This window comes from Metopolophium dirhodum, chromosome 1, assembly GCF_019925205.1.
Source record: "Metopolophium dirhodum isolate CAU chromosome 1, ASM1992520v1, whole genome shotgun sequence".
Classification (NCBI taxonomy): Eukaryota; Metazoa; Arthropoda; class Insecta; order Hemiptera; family Aphididae; genus Metopolophium; species Metopolophium dirhodum.
Genome location: NC_083560.1, coordinates 48,908,213 through 48,927,612, shown reverse-complemented (window position 1 = coordinate 48,927,612; position 19,400 = coordinate 48,908,213). Strand labels below are relative to the sequence as shown.

Sequence of the window (19,400 nt, the reverse complement as noted above, 5' to 3'; positions counted from 1 at the left end):
CACTTCTTAATGTATTTTAGTATTTGTGGGTCTGGGCAGGTACTGCCTTTTTAAATCAGCTGAACTTCTATAGTAAATTGCTACTGATAATTTCTTTTTCATTAAGAATAACAACTTAATCTTGTGAACTATCACATTGAATTATATTATATTTTTTTTTAGATCATAATAATTTAGAATAGATCAATAATTAGTAACTATACCTATATTATATATATTTTTAAATATTTATCACTTCACTATGTTATTAGGTAGTGATTAATATTAATCCATGTCTAAAACGACTAGCACACATTTATTTTTGCACCATACTTGCGTAAGTCCGGACTTTCGGGGTAAATTCGGACAAACCGGTTTTCATTTATAATAGATCTTTTTAATAAAGGAATTGATAAATTGAGATCATTGTTACAAAATATTATAGGTATTTCGAACGAAAATTGGTATTGGTTGACATAACCTAGTATTCTACCTCCAATTTACATTGATATTATCAAGGTAAACAATATATAGGTATTCAAAATACTCTATTTTTTAATTTAAAACTGATAAAAGTCACAAAACATTGTGTGTTAATGTTATTGAAGAATGGGTTTTTTCAAGGCTGGGCAAGTTAATGATTTTTTTAACTCTGTTAAGTTAATATGCACCAATAACAAAAGGTTAAAAGTTAAAAATTAATTTAACTATAGGTTAACTCAGTTTAGTTAAAAGTTAATCCACACTTTTTGTTAACTTTTTATTAAGTTAAAAAAGAGTTAGGTAATTTTTTTATACAACGCTAGCGTACTTCATTTTTTTCCAACCCAAAACTAAATTTTAGGATATAGCATTAATACTTCATACAGTATTTCCATATAAGTTAGATTCGAATGATATAAATTTTTAACTTTAAACAATTTACGATATATATTTTTTGACATGAAAACGAAATAGACTGAAATAGTGAAATATTATAAAATTAAAAACAAAATAAATTAACTTAACTTACTTCTTAAAATGAAAAATTAACTCGTTCATTTCACGTTAATTAAGAAAGAAATTTAGTAAGTTAAGTTTTAACAGTTAAGTTAATGAAAAGCCAAAAGTAACTATTAAGTTAAAAAGTTAAAATAAAATTAACTTTAACTTTTTAACTCGTTAATGCCCAGCCTTGTTTTTTTTCAATGAATTTTTAATTTTCTACTCTGTAAATGAGCATCGTTGTATCAGTACAAGTTAGTTTAAAAAAAAGTCTAGGAAGTAGCGTTGATAAGTTCAAAAAAGTAGTGTTTTCCGTGAAACTTCGGACTCCATTATTTAGTGCGTAATAATCAGGGTTGGGATTTTATAGCATTTGCATATTTCTTATGAGATACTTAAAAAAATAAAGAGTAAGCTAAAAATGTGTTTCACGATACAGAAAACTCAAATAAAAATTAAATTTTGATTTATTTTGCATATTTTGTGATGTTCTTATTTCTATTTGAGACTTTCTTGCATTTTTACTTGTTTTTTAATCAAAATCGGTCAAATATTTTATGAAATTATATTTTAGTAAACTTGTTTTTAGATTTTTGTTAGTCGAATTATTACGATAATTTCGTATTAGGGATTTGGTTCTAATTTATGTTATCTGCTGATTTTGTTTGGTTTTTTTTGTCGATTTCTAATGCGATTATTAACGACCGAGTGTTGAATGCGTCAATGAGTCAATTAATTTGGATTCTGATCAGAATGACTAAATTATTTCAAATCTTAAGTAACTAACTATAATAATATTTTGTAAGTGATTAAAAAATTATAAATTAATAAATTTCCTTTTTTTGCATATTTTGTTGTTTTTATTGCATATTTAGCAATATTTAAGGTAATATTATAGCGCATATTTATGCAATTTTAAGTGCTATAAAATCCCAACCCTGGTAATAATAAATAAAAATTCTATTTAGTTCCTTTGGTGATATAATATTAATTAGTATTTCTTAAATTTTAAGTTATTTAATTCAAAATGTTTTTTTTTAAAGATTGGGTTTAATAAATCTATTTCAATTTAATTTTAAATTTGTATTAATTAGAATTTGTAAATTTCTCTTATTAAAATGCGTTATGATTATTTTCAGAAATATTCAAAAAAAAAATAGCAAAATCTGTCTGGAAATAGCCCATTTTACGGTACTACCTAATCATTAGATTCCGTTCTAATTTATTTTTAGGTTCTTTCCACTTGTTTATAGCTCCAACATTATCTGGGTCTACTTTCATCCCATCCCTACTAAATTAAATTTCTTTAGGCATATATATAATTAAGGCACCAAGGTGTGTAGAACTTATGTAACACTAGATCTCTAATAATAAAACAATATGTTCAATACCCCAATTCCGCATAATAGGTATTTTTTTTAGTTAATATTACAATAAATATATACCTATTAAATCTTAGTATATAAACTATGACACAATTTCACATTAATTAACAATATAATACCATGTTAAAATTTGCATATAATACCTATACATATTTCATGAAAAAAAAAATGCAGTAATGAATAACTCAATAGGTACATATATTATTTAGTAATATATAATATTATATTTACACAGTAATTATTTAATTCAAGGTTATTTATGAATTATCATAATACAAAGATATTTTTAATACTATCTTTTATTTTGTTTATAAACAACCCATTTCACAATTTCTTAATATGTATAATAGTTTTATTAAACATAAAATATGTAGGTGTAATACAAGGAAAATACTCTAAACTAATTTACGAAACCATACATGTTCTAGGAACAAAAACTTTTTTATGCATAAATTTCAGTCTTTGGCGGGTAAGTACCTAACCATTTGTATTTTTAAGAATAATTGTATTCTTAATGTATAATAACATTATAATTGTATATAGGTAATAGGTCGGCATTTTACTTTAGAATTTTGAATGTTGATTGGTATAGGAAATATTTATTTGAATTAAATGCATGCGTCACACGGTATAGGTATAAAAGACAAATTAAGGTGACCAAAAGTACTATATAATATAAAACTAAAAAATTATTGTTTTTTTATCAATAATTTATTTTTATACAATATTCTGTGGCTAAATATGGAATTTCAAATGATTTAATTAATAATATGAACTCAATTTTAGAGCTGTTTTTTTTTAGTATTTGCTATATTATGTTGTCAAAATATAAGTGAAGGTGTTAATGGCTTTTTAACTTTTAAAGATTGACACTTAAATATACGCTGTTTTACTAATTATTCAATATATAAATCTTATAAAGGAAATTGATACGTAGCTATATTTAAAAATATAAACATTTTTTGCTTTCAGTTTCAACCATGGATTGAACCCGTTTCAAATTTTAACGGTTACTTTCGGTTTTTGAGAACGGTTTTCTACATTTTCTGGTTTTGGTATAGGTCTTAAGATTGGTTTTTCAAATTGTTTGAGTTGTTTTCGGTTTCAAAAAAGGTTTTTCTAATTGAACGGAATCAAGAAAAGTTTTTGAAAATTTTTGGTTTTGGTTTTCGGAACGGGTTTTTGAAAATTTTGATTTTATTTTCCTGTACCCAATAACTGTAAACCCGATTTTTATTATCTCTCAACTATTAAGGGCTGAGCTTAAAACACTAAAATATGTCCAATTTGTATAAATAGTGTAGGCATATACAATGAACCTAGCCAATTCTACAGAACTAATTTCGTGTTGTTAACTTTAATATAATGTACCTATTGCATACAACACATGATTGATATCGTTAATATTTAATTTGTAGTTTACAATAACATCACACTATATTACAGTATAATAAATCCCTTGTTATGTGATTAATGCTTATTATATATTTGAGCAAAATATTAATTTAAATGGATACTAAAAAAGTGTATTAGGCTATTGAAAATATTGTTATTTAAAAAGGTTATTACTGGTAAGTTTCAAATACACGTTATAACATTTGGTACACACATTTTTAATTCAGGGAACACACTGAGGAGACTGATGATAATGACATAAGCGATTGAATTGACTGTGGGACGGACGCGGGTCAGTCGAATACCAAACATATTGTAATATCATTAATAAACAGTAATATACATAAATACTCTAAATACTTTAAATACTTCAAATAACAACAATACAGGCCTGCATAACCACATAGGGGTGAACAAAAAAATAATTGTGATATTTGTATTTTAATTTTGAATCAATAGTATAGTAATTATATTATAATATATAAATAGAATAATATTCGTATTACCTATTATTATTTCGTAATACTCAGTAAAAGCGTAGGCCATTGGGATTCAAACAAAATATTTTCTTCGCATAAAAATAATCGTTTTAACTAGAATCACAAATGATAAAAGTAATTAGCTTTAAAACATTCAAGGAAACGGATATTATTTTTAATTATAATCGGTTTTAAGAACGGTTTTTCAATTCTATGGTTTGGGTTTTGGTTTTGTAAACGGTTTATTTAAGATTCTAGGTTTCAGTTACGGTTTATTAACCGGTTTTTAAAGCTTTTGGTTTCGGTTACGGTTCCGGTGTTCGAATATGAAAAAACCACGGTTTTCTGAAAACCCGGTCAAACCGGTTTCGATCCCTGGTCTTAACAGTTATTTACAAAAATAATTTTCTTTAAATAAATATATCACACTATTGTAAAAACCACAGTTTTTATATTATTAACCATTTTTATAGAAACTGTTGAAACTGAGTGTAAAAAAATTATTATATTTTTAAATAACCTAGCTATCAATTTCCTTTATAAGATAGGTATATACTTCGAACAATTAGTAAAACTGTGTAAATTTAGTTCAATGATATAATATTATTGTATACGAAAAACGGTTCTGAGCGGAGACGGTTTGTTAGTGTAGTTATTTTATATTATATTTATATTGTTATTACTTACTAACAAGTTATTATTAATATAGAATCCGGTAAGTTGAATTAATATTATAAAATTAAGGAAAACGAAAATTTTTACTCAAAATTGGTTTTTGGTTTTTGGTGTAACTTTAAAACAAATGAACGTTATACATTAAATTTTCTCTGGTTGTTTATATTTGCATTTTCTATACACGATAAAATTTTCAAAATATTTTCATTTGTTTTGAACTGTTTGGGTACATTTTCTGTTTCCAATGTTATTAGTCTTTTAGATTCTGAGCGAAGCGATGAATGTATTGATTCTACAATGATGTGTGTTTTTTTTTTTTATTTTTTTTTTTATTTTTGTGTCTGTCATCACCTTTTAGGACAGTAAAAGTGTTTGGATTTTCTTCCAAATTTTAACTTAAAATAACAATAAAAAAAAGGTGGGTAAGTGGATGTCGCTCTGCTGTACAGAAGGTTACAAGTGGGTCACTGTAATGGATGGTGTTAAATTTGAATTGATGTATAAGAAAAACGATTCTGAGCGAAAACGGTCAGTCAGCCTATAATATTACCAAGTATATTTGATGATATTATTGTGAATGAAGTAATTTATATATAACCTATTTACTTGGAGCTTTATTTTCAATTTTCAATCCTTAGCTATAAAAGTTGAACATTTTATAAATTTTTAACTACAAAATAATTATTAAATTATAAATTTGATAAATTTTGTGAAAATTTGAACTTTAAATGCTTATAAAAAAAAAATTGTGCCTATATAATTTTAATATTTTTCAACTGCTATTAGAACGATATATCAGGAGCCTTCTATTAAATTTTCAAGCTTTTTTACTCAACAGATAAAATTTTATTGATATTTATAGAAAAACAACTAAAAAAATTGAAAACTGACAATGTCCGTAAGAGGCTCAAAAAGAGTCAAATTTTTAAAATTTTATCGTGTATAGTAAATGCTAATACAAACATTCAAGAAAATCCAAGCACTTTTACTGTCCTAAAAGGTGATGACAGAAACAAAAAAAAAAACACACACATCATTGTAAAATCAATACACTCATCTCTTCGCTCAGAATCTAAAACTGTGTTTCTGTATATTTTTAGATTTTTTGGTTACAGAATTAACTACTTACGTGCAACCTCGTTTTTAATTTTGAATCCTCAGCTATAAAAGTTTAATATTTTATAAATTTTTAATTATAATATCATTTTAGATTCTGAGCGAAGCGATGAATGTATTGATTTTATAATGTGTGTTTTTTTTTATTTTTTTTTATTTTTGTGTCTGTCATCACCTTTTAGGACAGTAAAAGTGCTTGGATTTTCTTCAATAGTAACTTTTCTGATAGGAAAGTGAATCTAGTTAGTACTTTGGGGGGTCAAAAGTAAAAATTTCCCAGTAGTTTTCACAAGCGACGTGAAAAACAAAAGAAAAATTAAGGAAAAACGGGAATTTTTACGCAAAATCTGTTTTCGAGAAAATCGATTTTGGTTTTTGGTGTAACTCTAAAACAAATGACCGTAGGGACATGAAATTTTGACTGAATGTTTATATTAGCATAATATACACCATAAAATTTACAAAATATTTTGACTCTTTTTGAGCTGTTTACGGCCATTGTCAGTTTTCAATTTTTTTAGTTTTTTTTTTCTATAAATATCAATAAAATTTTATCTGTTGAGTAAAAAAGCTTGAAAATTTAATAGAAGGCTCCTAGTTTATTGTTTCAAAGGCAGATGAAAAAAATTAAAAATCCTTAGTCACAGTTTTTAATTATAAGCATTTAAAGTTCAAATTTTGACAAAATACGGAAAAATCACGAAAAATAGCAAATTATTTTGAGTTGAGAATTCATAAAAATTTTTCTTTTTAAATCTAAGATTTGAAAATGTAATATAAGATTACTCATAAGTTTGTCTACCTTTATCAAAAAAAAAAAATGTTTAGAAGATACTTAAATTAAATTTTTATGAGCGTCTGAAATTTATATTTTTACAACATTTGATATTTACTCGATTTCTCATGTAACAATTTTCTTATTTTATTGTAATTAAAAAACGAATGACTGTAGATACTTGAAAATTTCACTGAATGTTCAACTTGAATGTTGAATTAGCATTTTCTATTCACCATAAAATGTTGAAAATATTTTGACTCTTTTTGAGCTGTTTACGGACATTGTCAGTTTTCAATTTTTTTAGTTTTTTTTTCTATAAATATCAATAAATTTTTATTTGTTGGGTAAAAAAGCGTGAAAATTTAATATAAGGCTCCTGATATATCGTTCTAATAGCAGTTGAAAAATATTAAAAATACATAGGCACAATTTTTTTTTATAAGCATTTAAAGTTCAAATTTTGACAACATTTATCAAATTTATAATTTATTAATTATTTTGTGGTTAAAAATGTATAAAATGTTTAACTTTTATGGCTAAAGATTGAAAATTTAAAACAAGGCTCCGAGTAAATAGGTTATATATAAATTACTTTATTCACAATAATATCATCAAATATACTTGACTAGGCTGACTGACCGTTTTCGCTCAGAATCGTTTTTCTTATACAATGATATTATATCATTGAATTCAAATGTAACACCATCCATTACAGTGACCCACTTGTAACCTACTGTACAGCAGAGCGACATCCACTTATCCACCTTTTTTCTTATGAATGTCAATAAAAATATATCTGTTGGGTAAATAAGCTTGAAAATTTAATACAAGGCTCCTACTATATTGTTACAACGACATTTGAAACATATTAAAAATCCTTAATCACGGTTTTTATTTATAAGTATTTAAAGTTCAAATATTGACAAAATACGGATTAATCACGAAAATTAGCAAATTATTTTGAGTTGAGATTTAATAAAAATTTTTCTTTTTTAGTCTAAGATTTGAAAATGTAATACAAGATTCCTCTTAAGTTTGTCTACCTTTATCAAAAAAAAAAAAATTTCTAGAAGCAAATCAAATTAAATTTTTATGTGAGTTTGAAATTCATATTTTTACAATATTGGATATACACTCGATTTCTCATGAAGCGGTTTTGGTATTTTATTGTTATTCAAAAACCAATAACTGTAGATACATGAAAATTTTACTGAATGTTTATATTTTCATGTTCTATACACCATACAAGTACAGCAGAGCGACATCCACTTATCCACTTTTTTTTAAATTTTAAATTTGATAATTGTCATCAAAAATCGAACTTTAAAAGCTTATTAAAAAAAAATTGTGCTTGTGTATTTTTAATATTTTTTAACTACTATTGTAACAATAAATCAGGAACCTTGTATTAATTTTTCTCGCTTTTTGACCAAACAAATAACAATTTATTGTCATTCATAGAAAAAAAAAACTAAAAATGTTCGTAAATAGCTTGATAACAGTACAAACTATTTTCAAGTATAGGCATTGATAAAATCAACAAATTATATAAATTTCAAGTATATGCAGTTATCCGTTTTTGAATTACAACAAAATTTGAAAATCGCTATACTTGAGAAATCGAGTGAATATCCAATGTTGTTAAAATTTGATTGTTAAACGCTCATAAAAATTAAATTTGACTTTCTTATAGAGATTTTTAAAGTTAGGCAAACTTATAATGAATCTTGCAGTTCTATATTTTATAATCTTAGATTTAAAAAGAAAATTTTTTATACATTTCTAACTAAAAATAATTTGCACAATTTCATATTTTTTAAGTACTTTTTCAAAATCTGAACTTAAAATGCTTATAAAAAAATTGTGACTGTATTTTAAATATTTTTGAACAATATATTAGAAGTTCCAAGCTAGTTTCAAGCTTTTTGACGAAATGAATAAAATTTTATTTTCATCTATAGAAAAAAAACCTAAAAAAATTTGAAACTGAAAATGTCCGATGTCAAAATATTTTGAAAATGTTATCGTGTATGGTAAATGTTAATGAAAATATTCATCGAAAATTTAATTTATCTACGGTCATTTTTTTTTTAAATCACACCAAAAACCAAAACCTATTTTGCGTAAAAATTTCTGTTTTTCCTAAATTTTTTTTTTTTTTTTGATTTTTACCAGAATCTTAAAGTTTAAAAACCATAAATATACTTAATACGCTAAATATTTTGACAACATAATATAACAAATATTAAAAAAATGACTCATCGATTAAATAAAATTCAAGTTAGTATTTTATACATCGTGTGAATACCTAACACCCATTTTTGTGGAATGCAATTATTATAATATTAGAAAAAAATGTATTTTCTCTTGAAATTAAATGGCAATTATGTGGAATTGTGGACATATCAAATTGGTACCTACCTACTTAAAAAGCGTTTTGTGCACATTCCGTTTATTAATGAATAGTTTTTATATTGATCAAGTAAAAAAGCAACATTATAATCAATAATAGATAACATTTTTCAATTTTTACTGGCAAGTATAATTTAATTTAAATTCAAATTAGGTTCTTAATTAATTCATCATTTATTTTGTATTAAAAATTACCCACAAATCACAATCTGTAGTTTTTATAAACAATTTCATTGGTTTTGAAAAAATATCATTCTCTTAAATTAATTTAAAAAAAAATCTTATTAAACTTTAGTCTTTTAATACCTAATATTAATAATATATAATATTTCGAAATATTCGTCCATTATCCATTCCTATATAATAAAAGTTAGAATTCTGTGAAATTACTTTTTGTCATTATTACAATATAAATAACACATTTTTCACGAAATGATGAATTTTTTTTAAGCATTTTAGCATTTAAAGTTCAAAATTAAAAATTCTTTAAAATCACCAAGTTTATATATTTCTGTACGCAATATTTTATATTTGATAAAAAATACTGTTTATTTTTGTATTATTGAACTCGCATGTTAATACTCTACTCCATCACAATAGCTCAGACTATATAAGTAGTTATATTCTTTATATACATTTTATGTATGTTTGATGTTTGATGTTTCATTGTATGTATATTTTAAAGAAATTTCAAATAAAATATAAAAATATAGACTGACAGACACGCCGCAGGTCTTTGCTCATAATCGTTTTTTGCATGCTAATTGAAATTTAAATATACAGCAGAGCAATACTCAACTGCCCAACTTTTTTTTTCACAATTATTTTTGAAATGTTTCGAAAATATCTGGAAACATAAATATGCACTAAAAGATGAAACATACAGTTAAAGTTGTAAAATAAGTCCTTAAAATGTAAAAATATCAAAAAAAGCGCTAAAAAAATCGTAGTAATAATTCCATCATGATTAGACATAATAATATAATATTTTAATGTGCATACTGAGCATATATCACACAATCAACATAAAAAAAACCAAATGAGTACAAAATACGAATCCACATTTTATACTAATAAGCAAGGCTCGGAACTTTAGGCATTTGCATATTTGTTTACAAAGTGAATATTGAATTTGCGATTCGATACAAATTCGATACATATAGTATGTACATTGTACACAATATTATACTTCGTTATTTTTAGTACGAATTCACATATTTTAGGTTTAAGAACATGTATATGTATATTTCGTGTATTTAACAAGAGCAAATTTTTTTAGATATTTATATAGTTTAACAAAAGAATATTAGATATAATATTTGACAACCAATTAATTCATCAACGGCTATTTTTGTAATACTCTCTTCTAATGCTATCGGATGCGGCGCCCTATATGGTTAAGTGTGGAAAATTACTTATAGTCCTTTATACATCAAAATAATTCACGTGACATGCACTGCATATGGTCTCTATAGGACCACTGAAAAGGATCGTGGATAATTTAGAACTATCGATAAAATTATATCAAATGTCAAAACATTTTTTAAAAAGCACTATCACGTGTATTATATACACATTATATTCATGTCTTCAATAAATTGCATATTTTTACATGTTTTACAAATTTTTACTGCATTTTATACCACACATTCTGATGTTTTTAACGCATATGTATGCGCATATATAAATACTTTTTAGTGCATAAAGTTCCAAGCCTTGCTAATAAGTAATAGGTAACTAAAAACATGTGCTTTTTAATATTATAGGTACTAATGTACCTATTACAATTTACTGAAAATAATGGAATCTATATTCTATTAAAATTCGAAAACGATTCTTGTAGCAGTAAGAAATGAAACTTGAAAGTTATTATTATTTGCTATAATAATATGTACTTACATAATACCTATGGATTTTATTCTAGAAACTAGAAATTATTAAATAGTCAAAATACAACAACAAAATGTCATATCAAATTACATTAATTTTATTTTTATTTATTAATAAATAATAATCATAAAATATAAAATAATAGTAATAAAAAAGAATACTTTAAGAATTGATATTAACTCATTAATTATAATTATGATTATCTATCCGATCCTTCTAATTTAGTGTCCACTGTTCATTCAATAGACATCTGTTTTTTCGTTTTTTTCCCAACCGTTATTTTATTAATTTATTACTATTCACATTATGTCATAGCACATACCATTGCCCATTAAAAAAGTTCCAAACTGTATCATTGTATCATCATCGTGCTAATTTCGCACGCAACGAACGGATAATGAAACTACTTATGTAGTTATGCACAACAGGCGGCTGTACTGCAGGGCACAATATTATTTTATAATGAACATAGCGCATACGCACAGACGGAAATGAAATCCGCGTTAATGATACAGAACCGTATATATAATTTAAATTTAATTAATTGTCATTAGAATATATTTGGCTCATGGCTTATTTAATATATTTAAATATCTGTAGACACTGTCATTTATTACATGAATATATTTCACACTTTGATAACATGAAAACCTCGTCTGCTATTATGGTATTTCTATAGAACCTATACCTACATATTTTTAATTAAAAAATATATCGCACAACATGCCAGTTCATCAGTTAATAAAATCATATTAAGCGAATTTATTGAACATCACACATGTGTTTTTTAGTTCAATATAATATGCCATAATCGTAACATCGTATTGTTTTATTCGTCGTATAGATAAAATATAGTTAATCAAACTTCGTAGAACTAGTATTAACTAGGTAGGTGGGTATACTGGGTATTGTAAATTATAATTTATAATATACATAATATAATATATTATTAATAAGTTCTAATTTCAAGTCCATTATAGGCAGGTGCCAGGTTTATATTTTATAAGTTTATCGGACAGGTTAAAAATAAATAATTTTTAAATACTCTTATTTATATAAGGACAATGTTCAATAATATCCACTAATCTGTACAAAAGAAGCATTGTTTGTTTTATTTTACTAAAAATCATTAATATAGAATGAGATTAAGTATGAATATTCATGATCTATCGCATTGTTCCTATATAGGTATTACATTTTACGGGTGTAACTATATAAATTGTATATTATTATGTCTAATTCCAGCTACGCATTTATGCACTTCCAGGTTGAAACATAAATTTAAATCAGTGTTCAGTGCAACGTTCATTTACAATTTGAATACCTTAAAATTGCATAGGTACACGGTATATTAAATCATTTGAATCAGCAATTAATGAGCTTAAGTTTTTTTTGGATAAAAACGTTTAAAATTACATTCTTAAAAAAACACGTATGATTTTGATTGTTAGCTATATTTTTTTTCATTTTAATTCGCACAAACTAAAAATGTCGAAAGTAACTATTCTGTTGTACGATAGGTGCCGAATGTAACTCGTCATTGAGAAGTCACTGTACTATGTATTAAATTTGAACTCAAGGATAAACCATTAAATAAAAAAAACGATTACGAACGAAGATAGACCGTCAGCATATTTTACTAAGTATATTTTATGATGTATTTATTATTTATATTGCTTTTATAGTAATTTTATTATACATATTAGAAATGATAGGTTGAATTAATTTTTTCCAAAAACAATGTATATAATATGATACTGGTGCATTTATTAATATTTATTTAGGTATTACAAATAGTAGGTATATATTTATATCATATTATCATAATTTCATAATATTTTATTGTTATTAACTTTTGAGACGATACCAACTTTCCGTAGAACGGTGTGAACAGGGTCGTAGTTTAAATAGGCATCAGACAATAACATACAATTAATCCGAACAGGTAGGTGTATTGTCTATAGAATATAATAAACAACTATAATATAGGTACCTACGTAAAAGTTTCAAGTACTCGCGAATAATATTTTTTAATTACAACAATATAACTAAATTGTTCTTTTTTATTTAAATTTAAAATATTGTCCAAATTTGAACTTCAGACGCTTGTAAAAGAATATATTTTGTGGTAATAGTGTATTACATTCAACTTTTATTTTCAATTCCAGTAATAACAACTTATGAAGAACCTTGTATTTTCTAGCAGCGTGAACATTTTCTTATCGACAATTATTCAAAAACAAATATATCACATATGTCTATCAATAAATCAAAAATATTTTTTATTTATACAATGGTGATATAATCAATAATATATGAATAAATATCTTTAGTTATATTAGTTTTTGGATTACAACCAAATAAGAAATTCGATTTTGTCAAAAACTGATTTCGCGTGAAACTTTTCGTTTATCCCTAATTTTTTTTTTTTACCAAATTATTAAAACAAGTTTTGGGAATTTTTTACATTTGGCCCCCAAAATTATCAAAATTATCTTCACTTTCCTACCAGAGAAGAATAACTTTTCACATAAACATTATAGTAAACTGAGTTGTACCCAGAGTCATTTCCGGAATGTAATGATTAATTATAATTCAAATCTTAAAACAGTTATGCAACACTTGAACACTGGCTATGAGCCAAGGATATAATGAAGCACGATTATTGCGTGTTTGACGTCTTTTGGCAGTATCTGCATCCTGGCTGTCTTTTTATTAAAATTAACGGTCAACGGATTATAAGTAAACTAAAGCAGGGTTTTTAAAAAACCTCTTTGCTTGAAAACACGTCTGATGCGTATCATTATACTGTAATATTTAATAAGTAATACAAACCGATGGCAATAACATATAACAATAATCAATATACCTATATAGCATTGATATTTTTTGATACATTGATGAGGTTGATTAAGACAATATTTTACTAAATATAGAAATCAATTATAAACATATATTAAATGTTTAAACTACCTCTGGTGTTTAAGGGGCCACCGGCCATGTGACCTGTTTTATTGCTAAAAAACATGACTTTCATGTCTTGTGGCGTAAGATCAGAATTTAAGCATTTTTTGAAATAAGATAGACTTCTATGGTCAAGTTGGATTTAACCATTGAGAACAGGTATTTTTTTATCGGGATAATATATTTATTAGGGATAAATTTTAGGCCCTTGGATTTTAAATCCAAAAAAACTGATCGCTTAGTAGGGAGAGTGGTATTGTGCCGTTTACATAGAGTTGTTTAACTACTGTCTCCCATAAGTTTAGCATACACAATTTGTCAAGGTTTTATTTTAAGTTTCGGTTCCTGTACGGCTATACAAATTTGTATTTTTAGTAACTTTCATAATCCATAGAAATAATTTTTTATTTTCATAAAACTGAGGGCTTTACAAACCCCCTTCCCCCTATCACCCCACTTGTTACGTCCCTGAGTTGACCTATATTGTACACAGTGCAATAAAACTCAAAACCTACTTGTTCTAATTTCGATTTAGATACATAACTATTTAAATAAACCTGTATACCTAGTTACGGTATGCTTAATAATACAATTAAAATAAAGTAAATTGAATTCATGACGTGTTGAAAACTATGTTTTGCTTATCACATACGAAATAACTAATCCAAAACCGGATTAGCATAGTGAAATATGCAAAAATATGCAACATAAATTGTTGTTCTTCGATTGTATGTACCTATCATGAAACGAATTTGTATCAAATCAGATATTTTGAATATTATGCAGTTTCTTAAAAAACATGGAAATGCATAAAGTTCCGAGCCCTGGTTATTATAATTATAATAATTATTTTTTTTTATGCAATTAGTATATTATAATAATATGGCAATATAAATTTACCGCCATCGCATTTAGGGAAATGGACTAAACAATTTGCAGCCCCGGGCAACAAGGTACACTTAACCCCCCCCCCCCCCATAAATACGTGCCTGATCACAGTCGATAAAGATATATTATAATAAAGTGTAAATTAAATTTATGTATTAATTATTATAAAATACAACAATCGTTCTTATAATATATATAATAGTTCCTACAGGCTACATGTTGTATGTGTAAGTACAATAATAAATCCCGGAATTATGTTTATATATATAGCCTTCGTATCTACTTGTAACAATGTAACGTAAATATTAATAAGATTGTCTGATGATGTTGTCATTCATAATAAAAAAATAATTTTTAACAAGTCGCGAAATATTATGAAAAATGTTCTATTGAGTTGTCGCTAATAAGTAGGTACACTATATACATATATATACACTTTTAAGTGACTAAATGAGTACCTAAGTACCCACGTAACTACATGAAGCATAATAAATGGGACTTCAAAATATTATAAGTGTTGTCTATGTCCTATGATGTAAACTGTTTATACGAATAACGAATGTATCAGCGATCAGAACGCTATTGTTTTTTGTAACGCGATACTTTGTGGCAACATTTTTAAAACTTTCTTGTTATTCCAGTCATTTCAAGTTCTGACATTATTAATTAAAAGGACAAATTATTATTAAATACCTACTTTAAAAAATCGAAATTTAAAAAGCCAGGAAAGGGTGAAAACACCGAAAACGAAAAAAGTTATAATAAAATGTTATATTGTCTTATACCTATTATACTCTTATCTATAGACTATAATATAATCTATACTTATACTATTGATATTGAACATAGTTAGTTGAATATTAATGGCTTGTACCAGGAAAATTCAAAAATACACTCATCATTGTTATAATATAACAGTACAACTATGGTTGAAATATACAAGATTATTGTATATACCCAACCATAAAAATATAATATTCTCCATCAAATATTTGATAGTAAAAACAATTATGTCAACGTAAAGGGAACCAATAATAATCAAGTACCTATATATGGTAGAGTACTCTAAGGTACATACTCTACATTTATATCTACAGTGATATCCCGTTCCGTAGCCATTTGTCATTTGATGATAACAATCCGAGCCCATGTATACCTACATTAAACTGTATATTTTTACCATTAGTAACATAGTTATCATGTGTTGATTACAATAAATAAATAAATTATAATTCACTACCTTGATTAAAACACATCTTGCATTAAGCAAGCCGTGAGCTTGGTTTTAAATAATTTATATTAATGTATAATTCCATTATAACCATAGAACATATTATTTGTAACATTTTAATTTTCCTCAAATTGGTTGTAAGTAGGGACATATATGACAAGCGACGATACTGCGAAGTAACGATAGTAATCACTGCAAATAAAGAAGTGTGCTTCTGTAGCGTTGCTACAATTTTATTATCGCGCTACTCCTACTACTTATATCGGTATTCGGTAATATAAAGACCACATGTAGAAGATTATAAATATTTGGGTAGACATTCACCACATTTGATTTTTTTTTCAATAATAATATAGGATAATATTTTACATGCTGCATTGAACTCAGATTTCAATGTTTTAATCTCAATCTTTATAATACGCCTTCAAAGATAAGACAGTTTTAAGTTTTTTTTTACAAATTGTTTTATACCACTATGGCATAATTGAAACATAATAAAAAAAATCTTCTTCTTTTAGATAAAAAGACTTAGTTATCAAAATCCGACAATTCTATCCTGATCATTTTTCTATGAAGTCAATATTGTTAATATAACACCTTATCAACCCCTCCCCCTAAATAGGTATCGATAATGTAGATTAGTGGAAAAGTATTATAACTAAGGTGACAACTAAATAGCAAAATATAATTTGCCAATTTGATATAATTGCGGAAAATTTAAAAAATCGGCACCTGGCCCGATAATCAAATTAGCCAATTCTGCATAATATATATCGATGAATAAAATTAAGTTGTACGAAAATCATGGTATTTTAGTACATAACTGCTAAGTGCTAGTTAATTAAACAAATTTTGAAAATTATACTTATATTATACTACAATAGTACATATTATTATATACCTGCATTATAGCGGTCAATGAATAATTTGATATTTTCAAAGTTGTATGTTGTTAAGAATTATCATAGAAACCGGAACGGCGAGCAAGTAAAGCGGATGACGCTTTAATATTTATGATAATATTATATCTGATGATAAGTTTGTAAAATCATAAAAATTTAATTTTCAGCACGAAATATTATTTTTTTAATTATAATTTAATGACAATTATTGGGCACTTTATATATATCATTGATTATCATTTATAAAAATTGTATATATTTGTATTTACTATTTACTCGATGTCTCGATAAAATAATATTCACAAACCTATGCATAATGGTATTTTGTTAAACTCAACTACACCGAGTTTGTTCGGAAACGTATTAAATTGTGTTACTACACTTTGCACTACATAATATAATGTTTATTGATTGCACGCGATTATATAAAGAGAATGTGACGAACGTGTTTAATTTATTAGGTACGTGGCATACTATAACCATTGCTTTTAAATTTTTAAAAAATAATTATTATTATACACCAATACACCAGTACACCACTATCTTGTGCCGAGATTGTCCAATGTCCAATGTACAGTCTTTAATTTTAGTGTCAAAAAATTTCACATTCTGGATTGTATATTATATTACATCATATTATATTATTATCACTTAGTTGTCCTTGTATTCCGGATGCCGGATGCCAAAGTTTGTTTCCAACACACCGACACCGATGACCGATCATACTAATAAGTATAGTATAACTATTGATAATAATTCTTGACAAACAATAGATGATTTAATAATACCTAATGAATTACTGCAAACACGTCATGGTAATTGGCTAACTTATGGTCACGTAACATTATAATTTTATGTATTTTTATGCATAAAATCATCTTTTCGCGGCTTGCATTACGGTTAATTCGACGGTCTGGATTTCTGATAATCAATCACCAGTCATCAACACCCTTTAAAACAGAATATTCTACATATTATTATCATATTGATCGTTTTTTATTTTTGAATAAGCACCTACGAATATGTGTTGTACTTTTTAACGACGATCATAGAATTGTTCTTGACCAGATTGTCTGTGTGGTACAGTTCTAGCCACGATTATAGAAAAATAATATAAATGAGCTCTAATCGCGTCTACCAGTGTCTTCAATACCCTTAGAGCTAAGGTGCAAATCGTTTATGAATGTTAAGGGAAACATCGAGGAAAATGTACATTATACGCTGGAGTTTATACGTCCCAATCACCTCATGGCATCGTTATCATTCGTCTTCGCCACGAATGAATACATAAATTGATTTTGATTAACTGGAATTAAAATGTGTAAATCATCAACACAGGTAATTTAAATTAGGAAAGTACAGTACAGCTTATCATTAGCGTGCTATCATCTAATAGAATTCTTATGTGAATATGTGATTTTGCTAATATTGGCGCTCTTATATTATGTATATCGTTCGTCGGACGAGCTTCGATGGTGTCGGCGGCCCAGAAGTTCGCGCTCGGGCCAGCGTAATAATATTATATTAATAATAATGTTACAATGAAACGGTTGTCGGTCCGTTCGTTCGCGCACGTGACGGCCGGCGGATAGCGAGCGAGCCCTCGTCAGGAAACGCCAAACACAATGGATATAATATATTATAATAATATATAAATACCTATATATTAGCACTGCACGCGTCCCTCCCCCCTCGCCGAATCCCCCCTGGGTTCCTCCGGCCATCACTCGTCACAAATCACAATATAGTTATAACAATATAATACTCATATACGCATGGTCTATTGCTATTGCCATATACAATAACACAATATATATAATATATATTGTACATAGTTATTTCGCGAACCACGCAAATCGTGGCAAACTACAGGAGTGGTATAGGACGTATTTTTTTTTTATTATCTCCGTTTGTCTCTCTCTCTGTCTCTCTGTCGCTGTCACTCTCTCTCTCTCTCTCCAAAGAATAATTATTACCATCATACGGCAGTGCGCCGAAGGAGGATGGAATAATAACGATATAATAATATTATAATATACACGAGCGCGCGCGCCCCTCGCCACAACGGCGTTTGTGCGTGGTGCGGGCGGCTATATATTATATTATACGCATATTATAATAATATATTATATTCACGTACGATTATAACATGATGATGATGATGATGATTATAATTATTATTATTGTTTGTCCTTGACAACAGCTGATGGTTCGACGTAAACCCGTTCGTTTCGCGATTCACACACACACCGGCGCGCGCGCGCACACGCTGTATAATATTATAATATATATTATATAGGTACCTATATACACGTCAAACGC

At 26.6% G+C, this 19,400-nt stretch overlaps 1 protein-coding gene across 1 annotated transcript in view; it reads right to left on the bottom strand.

Moving 5' to 3' along the window:
* Window positions 1-1,146: 1,146 nt before the first annotated feature.
* The window catches only part of LOC132935959 (rho guanine nucleotide exchange factor 6), a 223,271-nt gene continuing 205,017 nt past the window's right edge, over window positions 1,147-19,400 (bottom strand). The window contains exon 13 of the transcript XR_009663368.1: window positions 1,147-1,156. The gene's annotated coding sequence lies outside the window, so the exon portion shown is untranslated. The remainder of the gene's footprint in view (window positions 1,157-19,400) is intronic.